The sequence below is a fragment of the Gekko japonicus genome, unplaced genomic scaffold, assembly GCF_001447785.1.
Source record: "Gekko japonicus isolate JY-2015 unplaced genomic scaffold, Gekko_japonicus_V1.1 scaffold76, whole genome shotgun sequence".
In the NCBI taxonomy this organism is placed as follows: domain Eukaryota; kingdom Metazoa; phylum Chordata; class Lepidosauria; order Squamata; family Gekkonidae; genus Gekko; species Gekko japonicus.
This window is the reverse complement of record NW_015166420.1, coordinates 50,352-58,720: the sequence shown is the minus strand read 5'-3', so window position 1 is coordinate 58,720 and position 8,369 is coordinate 50,352. Positions and strand designations below refer to the sequence as shown.

Sequence of the window (8,369 nt, the reverse complement as noted above, 5' to 3'; positions counted from 1 at the left end):
GTCCCCCTGGGTCACTCCTCTTTGTACCTGAGAAGCACCCAGTTCAGTCGGTTCACGAGGAGAGTGCCCACAAGTATGTCGGTTTATTAATTTTTTTAAAATAAGACATCACTAAACAGGACAGTTTCTGCAGCTCAACAACAGAAAAACAAGAAAAGCGAACTGTTCTATCTAATACATGAAGTATTTGTTATTTGATGGCACCTCCTGTTGCAGCATAATTATTCCACTTGTAGCCTAAGTTATTCTACATAAAAGGGTTCATTGTGTTGAAGCAAGAAAATATCAAGGCGTACTAGCATGGCATGAGCATAAAGTTAGTGTAAAGTGTCTCTGGTCTATACCCAGATTATACTTTCTGTCTCTAACGGATCAGGTGTTCCCAATGACCCAATCCAGGGTCCTCCTTTGTGGAGCTTTCCAGAGTCTGTCAGCACCCTCCTAATCCCCCCTCCCTCCTGGTTACACAACTGGATACAGGTTCTCACCAATGTTCCCTCTAAGCTGTGGAGTCTTGTGAGCAAAAATTCTACTTTGTGAGCTACTGGCATTAAAGTTGTGAGTGAGCGATTTGGCTACTGCATAAAGTAATTTGCTCTGGAGCCATTCCTTCCTGAGCAAAGGCAAAAATCTGTGAGCTGGAGGCTAAAAAACTGAGCTAGCTCACACTAACTCAGTTTGGAGGGAACACTGGTTCTCACATTTAACCAGTTACCACATTCTGGAGTCTGGCCTTAAAAAAAGTAAGGATGTTAGCTGCAGGGAGACTCAAATCACAGACACCTGCAAGTCGGACTAGGCCTCTTCAGAACCATGCTAGCTCTATGCTACGAACCATGTAGTTAACTAATTGTCCTCTATTGTAATGTCCAGTAACAAGCCAGCTTCACAACTGTTAAGTACTTAATGCACCACTTTGTATATGTATGTCATTATGTTTTAAAGTTGAAATTTAATAAAATATATTGTACAAAAAAAAAGAACCATGCTAGCCCTTGGGGGAACTAGGGTGCTTTGCCTGACAGATCCATTCCTTTTGTACTGGTTGGTATAGTGAGCTTAGATGTTTACCATGGTTCCAGAAGAATTTTTACTTTTGAATTTCTTTCCTTTCCTGTAGAAGAATGCTCACTTTCTCTTTGCACTGAGCTGGATAGCCCAGGCTAGCCCCATTTTGTTAAATCTAAGAAGTTAAGCAGGGTTGACCCTGGCTAGTATTTGGAAGGGCGACCTCCAAGGAACACCAGGGCCATGACGCAAAGTCAGGTGATGACAAAACCACCTTTTAATCATCCCTTGTCTAAAAAACAACTCTGGTTTACCACCTAGCTGTGCACAACACTGAAGACCTGGAACTTCTGGCTGCCAGACCATCTTAGGAACTCCTGGCTACACCAAACACTGACATACTATTAACAAATATAATACCCTCTCCGTCTCTGCGAAAGAAGCCAGAAGTATAAGAGTGACTATGATGGAGTCAGACAATGGCCTTGCACCCAAAGAAAGGCTGGGGAGTTCCTCCAGAGGATCCAAACAGCATATTTCTTTCCCAAACGAGCTGGCTGAAAGTGAATATCCTTTGTGGTTATGTCATGGGAATAGGCAGGGAATAGCCATGTGGGATTTCTGATTCACTTCTGAGCCACATTTGGCTTGGGACAATCATACTGAATACTAAATAAATAAATAAATAAAGCCTGCTCCATAAGGAGGGAGGGAGGGAGGCCTTCTGGAGGCCTGAAATCTGGAGGCTCAGAAACACCTTCTGTGCCAGAGCTCAGCTGTGGCTCTTGAAGGGGTGAGGTATCCTTAAATATTAGGTATTCTGGGGAAAGGTGGAGGGGTGGTTAAGATCAGCCCAGGTGGATGAAGCCAAAGAGTTGTAACACCTTTGGAAGTCACTTAGGTGCCTTAGAGCTAGTTTGGTGCAGTGGTTAAGTACGCGGACTGGGTTTGATTCCCCACTCCTCCACTCGCACCTGACTGGATGACCTTGGGCAAGCCGTAGTTCTGACAAGAGCTGTTCTTGAAAAAGAGCAGTTTCTGTCAAGAGCTCTCTCAGCCCCACCTGCCTCACAGGGTGTCTGTTGTGGGGAGGAGAAGGGAAAGGAGTTTGTAAGCCATTCTGAGACTCCTTTGCGTAGTGAAGGGCGGGGTATAAATCCAATCTCCTCCTCCTCCTCCTCCTCCTCTTAGAACCTTACCAGCCCTCCCAGGTACTAACAGGATCTCTCTGTCTATTCCAGCAGAGGATGATCAGAGGAATGAGGAGGGTGAGGAACTTCATCAGCAAATCCCAGACAGAGTTAAAAATGAAGACCTGAAAGAAAATGTCACGAATCGAGGCAGGGTAATGAAGGCAAGTAGATCCATTCAGTGTGGAAAGTACTGCAGAAAGAGATTACAGCTCGTTAACCAAGGTATACACAGAGGAGACAAAGCTTTTGAATGCTCAGAGTGTGGGAAGAGATTCAGACAGAGTTGCCATCTGCAACAGCATCAGAGAACACACACAGGGGAAAAACCTTTTGAATGCTCAGAGTGTGGAAGGAGATTCAGTCTGAGTAGGACTCTTCAGCTGCACCGATATACCCACTCAGGGGAGAAACCTTTTGAATTCCCAGATTGTGAAAACAGATTCATTGTGAGAGGCACTCTTCAATGTTATCAGAGAACTCAATCAAGGGAGAAACCTTTTGAATGCTCAGAGTGTGGAAAGAGATTCAATCTGAGTAGCAATCTTCAACGGCATCAGAGAACTCACACAGGGGAGAGACCTTTTGAATGCTTAGAGTGTGGAAAGAGATTCCATCAGAGTGTCACTCTTCTAGAGCATCAAAGAACTCACACAGGGGAGAAACCTTTTGAATGCTCCATGTGTGGAAAGAGATTCCGTCGAAGTGGCCATCTGCAAAAGCACCAGATAACCCACACAGGGGAGAAACCATTTGATTGCTCAGAGTGTGGAAAGAGATTCAGTCGGAGAGACACACTTCAAAGTCATCTGACAATGCACACTGGGGAGAAACCTTTCGAATGTTCAGCGTGTGGAAAGAGATTCAGTCTGAGCGGCTGTCTGCAACGGCATCAGAGAACTCACACGGGGGTGAAACCTTTCGAATGCTCAGAATGTGGAAAGAGATTTTGTCGGGGTGGCAGTCTGCAACTGCATCAGAGAACTCACACAGGGGAGAAACCTTTTGAATGCTCAGAATGTGGAAAGAGATTTTGTCGGGGTGGCAGTCTGCAACTGCATCAGAGAACTCACACAGGGGAGAAACCTTTTGAATGCTCAGAATGTGGAAAGAGATTTTGTCGGGGTGGCAGTCTGCAACTGCATCAGAGAACTCACACAGGGGAGAAACCTTTTGAATGCTCAGAATGTGGAAAGAGATTTTGTCGGGGTGGCAGTCTGCAACTGCATCAGAGAACTCACACAGGGGAGAAACCTTTTGAATGCTCAGAATGTGGAAAGAGATTCAGTAAGAGTTACACTCTTCAAAGTCATTTGACAACCCACACTGGGGAGAAACCTTTTGAATGCTTGGAATGTGGAAAGAGATTCAGTCGAAGTGACTATCTGCAAACGCATCTGAGAACCCACACTGGGGAGAAACCCTTTGAATGCTCAGAATGTGGAAGGAGATTCAGTTGCAGTAGCCATCTGCAACAGCATCAGAAAACCCACACAGGGGAAAAATCTTTTGAATGCTCAGAGTGTGGAAAAAGATTCAGTTGCAATACCCATCTGCAACAGCATCAGAGAACCCACACTGGGGAGAAACCTTTTGAATGCTCAGAATGTGGAAAGAGATTCAGTCGGAGTAGCTATCTTCAACGGCACTGGAGAACTCACACAGGGGAGAAACCTTTTGAATGCTCAGAGTGCGGAAAGAGTTTCCAGCAGAGTGGCGGTCTTCAAAAACATTTAAGAACCCACAGTAGGAGAAACCATGTAACTACGTAACCTGTAAAAACAGCTTTTTTTCTTTTTGCATACCTAAAAAACCCTCTATACTATATAAAGGTTTCGCATGATGTTATGTCTTCTAAAGAGTTTGCATTGGCACAGAAACGTTGTCCTAACCAGGAAGAAATGACATATATTCATGGACTGTGGAAAGAGTTTTAACCATGAAAGAAGCCTCAAGTTGATCTCTCAGGTAAATGCAAGGATGTACTCTGAGGGTGGAAAGGGACTGAAGACCCAATGTTATCTTCTTAAGCACTGAGGAATCCACACAGCAGAGAAACATCATAAATGCTCAAGATCAATGTTCCCTCTAAGCTGTGTTAGTGTGAGCTAGCTCACAGTTTTCTGGCCTCCGGCTCACAGATTTTTGTTTTAGCTCAGGAAGGAGGGCTCCAGAGCAAACTAATTTATGCAGTAGCTAAATTGCTCACTCACAACTTTAATGCCAGTAGCTCACAGAGTAGAATTTACAAGTTTTGTACCTCAAATTCCAATCTCTGACTGAGCTTCCCTCCACGGAAATCGCCTCAGGCTGGACCCCACATGTGGGGGATTACATTCTGGAACAGCATCTGGATCCTGCCTCTCTCAGCCCACGGTACAGAGTCGGTACCGATTCTCTCATATCTGTCCACCAGAGTATTGGAGTATTGGAACTTCCACCTTTCCATCATCGTTCTGAGATTCTGTTTGTCTCAGTACATAACATCAACCAGTTTCCAAATTCTGTTATGTTTCTGCAGAACAGAAATCTTTTCGTCTGCTCCGTGGCAGGAGAGGGCAATTGAACTGACTAGGTTAAATTCCAAACCTCCTGACAGTAATTTTCTGGCTGTGCTTAAAGTTTGCTTTAAGAATAGGGGTGGATGGTGTGTGTGTGTTTCCACTGACTCTCCCTTCCTTATACTTCTGTATCCAATATACATTTTTGAAAACTGCATCACTGTGGCCATTTTTAGACACTTGCATTTATTATTATTTTTATCAGTTATTATTTAGAAGTACGAGCGTGGCGTGGCAGCTTCACACAGACATATAATGGCAGGCCGCACAAGCAAAACATTGCCCGCCCCTAGCAAAAAAGTTGTTGGCTACGGGGCTGTGTAAAATCTGTGTTACCAATTGATTTCCATTTTATTCTTTTGCCCCCATTTGATAAAATAGGTGTTTGGCATCATAGGAATGTTGTCTTTACTCCCATTTTGCTTCTTGATTGTCCTTATTCTTCTGACGAGGGGGCGTCTCCTCCCCTCTGTGCTCCTTCCTGCAGATTTCGGCCTTGTTCGCACGCCTGCCAAGTTCAGCTCTTCGCAGAATAAGAAGGTATTTGCAATCTACTGTCACCCTGACCTATTACACTTTTCCTGGTGGTTGGCTGTTGATTGAAATGCCTCGCTTTTCTGCTTCAGGTACTACAGTTTTAGACAGTCGTGTAACTTTTATACATGATACCCGAACTCTGTTATCTCCTGGTATTTTTCATCAAAATTTCCCTGCAGAACAGGCAGCAGCTAAGAGAATATGCTGGGATTTTTGCTACTCCTCTGCCCCTGACCTCCCTTACTGCCAGTTTGGTGTAGTGGTTAAGTGTGCAGTTAAGTTCTCTCAGCCCCACCCACCTCACAGGGTGTCTGTTGTGGGGAGGGGAAGGGAAAGGAGCTTGTGAGCCGCTCTGAGACTCCTTTGGGTAGTGAAGGGCAGGGTATAAATCCAATCTCTTCTTCTTCTTTTACCTCACAGGGGGTCTGTTGTGAGGAGGGGAAGGGAAAGAAGTTTGTAAGCCGCTCTGAGACACCTCTGGGTAGTGAAGGGCAGGGTATCAATCCAATCTCTTCTTCTTCTTCTTTTACCTCACAGGGGGTCTGTTGTGAGGAGGGGAAGGGAAAGAAGTTTGTAAGCCGCTCTGAGACACCTCTGGGTAGTGAAGGGCAGGGTATCAATCCAATCTCTTCTTCTTCTTCTTTTACCTCACAGGGGGTCTGTTGTGAGGAGGGGAAGGGAAAGAAGTTTGTAAGCCGCTCTGAGACACCTCTGGGTAGTGAAGGGCAGGGTATCAATCCAATCTCTTCTTCTTCTTCTTTTACCTCACAGGGGGTCTGTTGTGAGGAGGGGAAGGGAAAGAAGTTTGTAAGCCGCTCTGAGACACCTCTGGGTAGTGAAGGGCAGGGTATCAATCCAATCTCTTCTTCTTCTTCTTCTTCTTACCTCAAGACTCCTGCCTCCTAATTTCTCTGGCAGGCTCAGACCTGTTATATCAATTTAGGCCATTTAGTGGTTACATTTGCCGTTCCCTGTTGAGCTGTGCTAGAGGGTGCTGGAGCACAACATTTCAGAGGCCAGCTCGGAGGATTTCTGCTTCAGCTCACAGCATTTTCTCCCCTTCCATAGGAAACAATGGAGGATGGGAGCACCTCCTTCTGAGGCCCATAGAATTGGACCCCCTGGTCCAATCAGTAGAGGGAACTGCAGCCATGCTGCAAATTTAGTGCCTCTACCTCAGTAAACATCCCCCCAGAAAACAAAAGGGAGTGAAATGTTAGCCCAGTAAAGTCAGGGAGCGTTCACCCCATGCGTAGAAAAGAATACGCTGTTTAGAAAATAACAGTGAACACTTGATAACGAAGGTGTGAATGTCAGCATCCCCAAAGGGTACCCAACATCTCACCTGAACAACATTCATGATAGTTTGGAAACTGACTATTGTATTGGCAATGGCACCCATTCATTATTAATTTTAGGAAACAAGACATCTTTAGAAATGAAAATAACTTTAGCAGAAAAGAAAAGGAAGGAACTGGAACGTTTCCCCAACCCCACATTTCTGTAATCCTTCTTTAACAGGACAGTCTAAAGGAATGTTTACTTTTAAGGATGATTCCCCCTGGAAAGTGAAATTGACCCACAGGAGACCTGACAAAGTATTCTTGAAAGGGGAACTGACTTAGGGACGTGTAAAGACTAGAAGTTGTAAATCAACTACTAAACACAGAAACTAGACTTTGAAGAATACCATCTTTATTTAACAGCTAAGACGTTCTGGATATATTCCTTGCTGAGGGATGCGTCCAGATTGCTTTCTATAGACGATAAATTACAGACGCCAGCGTTTGTTAACTCTTTGTGGATGAATGGAAAGGTTTTTATCAGGGAGGCCTGTGATCCCGATTATCCAGATCAAAGATAATCGCGTCAGAATGTGACCAGTTTAAACTGCTCTCAACACACCGTCTGAAGGCCCCCGAAAGGTTTTAAGGTCGCAACTGGTTTACGACACTGACAACATATGTTTGTTTGGTTTTTTTTGAATTTATTTATATATATGCTCCTTATTGATACTGTTGTATGCACAGCTTATGAAACACTTTCTACTCTGCCACTGACTAACAGGTTTGACTTGGTGGGTGCACTTAGCACTTCCATGGTGCATATGTTAAGTGCTATTTATGATTCTATCATGGATGTATTCAGGTATTAACTTTGGTTCATTTATGACTGTTGTCTGGATGCATGCTGAGAAGGTAAAATGCTGAAAGAACAAAATGTTAACTTGCTATTTTTGCTGAGGCTTATGGCCTTGGCAGGCCAGCTATAACTGCGCATGTCTCTGGGTAAACAAAGAACAATGGCACCCCATTTACCATTGCATACACCACTGTGCCTCATGTAAGTGGGCCCTGCTCTCTCTCTCTCTCTCTCTCTCTCTCTCTCTCTCTCTCTCTCTCTCACACACACACACACACACACACACACACACACACACACACAAGGAGTGAGACCTCCCTGGGGAATACCATGGAGTCCACCCTGCCAAGTAGCCATTCTCTGCAGGGAAAGAATTGATCTCTGTCGCCTGAAGATCCTCTCTGAGACACCTTGCAGCCCTTTCCTTCTTGCAGCTCCCTTGCTCAAATCTCCTCCTCCCAGCCCCCCCAAAGAACTGGCTGCTGTTCCTTCAGATTTACCCCCCCCTCCACACCCCTGCGGTGGCTCAAGTGGTTAAGACGCTGAACTGCAGGCTGTGGAAGGTCAGTCATTCAGCAGTTCGAGACCCAGGGTGCCGCATGACGGAGTGAGCTCCCGTCTCTAGTTCCAGCTCCTGCCAACCTGGCAGTTCGAAAGCAAGACATTGCAAGTAGATAAATAGGGACCACTTCGGTGGGAAGGGAGCAGCGTTCCGTGCGCCTTGGTGTTTAGTCATGCCGGCCACATGACCAGGGAAACGTCTTCGGACAGCGCTGGATCTTCGGCTTGGAAACGGAGATGAGCACCGCAACCCTTGAGTCGGATTCGACTGGCTTTCGAGCAAGGGAACCTTTACCTTTACCTGGTAATCAGAGCACCGGTCCATCAAAGTCAGTAGCTTGAAGCGAAGAGGAGAGACCTCCCCCCCCTC

The 8,369-nt window shown here is 45.4% G+C and overlaps 1 pseudogene; it reads left to right on the top strand.

Annotated features, from left to right (window-relative positions):
* The first annotated feature begins 2,356 nt into the window (after positions 1-2,356).
* The window catches only part of LOC107110830, a 23,877-nt pseudogene continuing 17,864 nt past the window's right edge, over positions 2,357-8,369 (top strand).